The sequence below is a fragment of the Tupaia chinensis genome, unplaced genomic scaffold, assembly GCF_000334495.1.
Source record: "Tupaia chinensis unplaced genomic scaffold, TupChi_1.0 Scaffold149658_1, whole genome shotgun sequence".
Taxonomy (NCBI): domain Eukaryota; kingdom Metazoa; phylum Chordata; class Mammalia; order Scandentia; family Tupaiidae; genus Tupaia; species Tupaia belangeri.
The window spans coordinates 1,683,626-1,683,986 of record NW_006209503.1 but is presented as its reverse complement, the minus strand read 5'-3'; positions in this window follow the sequence as shown (position 1 = coordinate 1,683,986).

Here is a 361-nt window from a genome sequence, read left to right as displayed (position 1 = left end):
GCCAGGCAGAGAGAGACAGAGAGACAGAAAGCGAGAAATCACCCCTCAGAGGGGATGGCCACGCCGCAATCCCTTCTCCTCCATTCTCTTCTTGGGATCTTGGGTACGTACACACACGTGCCCGATGTGAGTTTAAGCCATCGGGTCTGGGACTCGAACTGCAGTCGACTACGTGGGAGTCCAGCGACATAGCCATTATGCTAACTGCTGGTCCCCCATAGTGATTTCTGAAGGCTTCATCACCGGCTCCACCCAGGAGAGGGCCCTGCAGGCCGAGGGTGAGCCTCTGGACAGAGGGCTTCCAGCCCGCCTCAGGTGCACAGAGCACAGGGCCTGCTCCTTGCCTGTGGCCTGTGGCCTC